Below are 873 nucleotides of genomic sequence, written 5' to 3' on the forward strand. Positions count from 1 at the left end.
GGACCTCAATCCCATAATAACTCACAAAGGTCGTCTCTACGAGCGGTAATGAGGTGGCAGATTTCTTCTTTGTTGCGCAAAATCCCAATTCCATCCCAGTCGGAGAGGATGTTATGCGAGCCATGTGCACGGCTGCCACCTAAACCTATAGCAAGAAATCCAAGCTCTGCGGGGTCAACATTTGGGTTAAGATATGAGGCAGCTTCAGTAAAAGGTCTCGCGATGGTAGCCATGCTGGAAAAAGGGCAGAAACTTTAGAACCACGAGGTTTCCGGGTGATCTGGAGAGGGCTGTAGTTAGAATGAAGATATCTAAATTTACTATTTGGTTCCATAGTCTGCTGTTGAGTTGCGATTGAGATGGTAAAGACCTCATTCACAACCAGTTGAGGAGATTTGGAAGGATATCAGTATTTTTCCTACTTGCCAGTTCAAGATCCTTGCCCTTCCATAACACTTGGGATGATTTCAGGCCTTCTTATCCATTTTAAATCCTCGTTTCGTCATGTGCTTTTCTTGACTCTTGGATTGTCCGTGTTGATCATCATCGACAGACAAGTCTTGATGCTGACACGGCGAAGAATCAGCAGGAACTCGCATTCAACTGTCAGATAAGTACTGCCTTGGGTATGATGCTCCTAAATACTTGGTAAAGAACCAGAACACAGAGCACAAACGAGGTCTCAATAGGCCGCGCAATCATAGCATGATGATCCCATATTGGGTAAATCTAAGCCGAGAAGCTGATGTTGTGCAACTCTCAACATGGCTCAGCTCCACTCAAGTGGCTTTCGACATGGTAACCCACTGTGCGGAAGTCCGGTGTTGGTCCCCTTATGGCCCATTAACAACTAGGCAAGTATCACAAATACTA

This window comes from Histoplasma capsulatum, genomic scaffold, assembly GCF_000149585.1.
Source record: "Histoplasma capsulatum NAm1 scaffold_1 genomic scaffold, whole genome shotgun sequence".
Taxonomy (NCBI): domain Eukaryota; kingdom Fungi; phylum Ascomycota; class Eurotiomycetes; order Onygenales; family Ajellomycetaceae; genus Histoplasma; species Histoplasma mississippiense.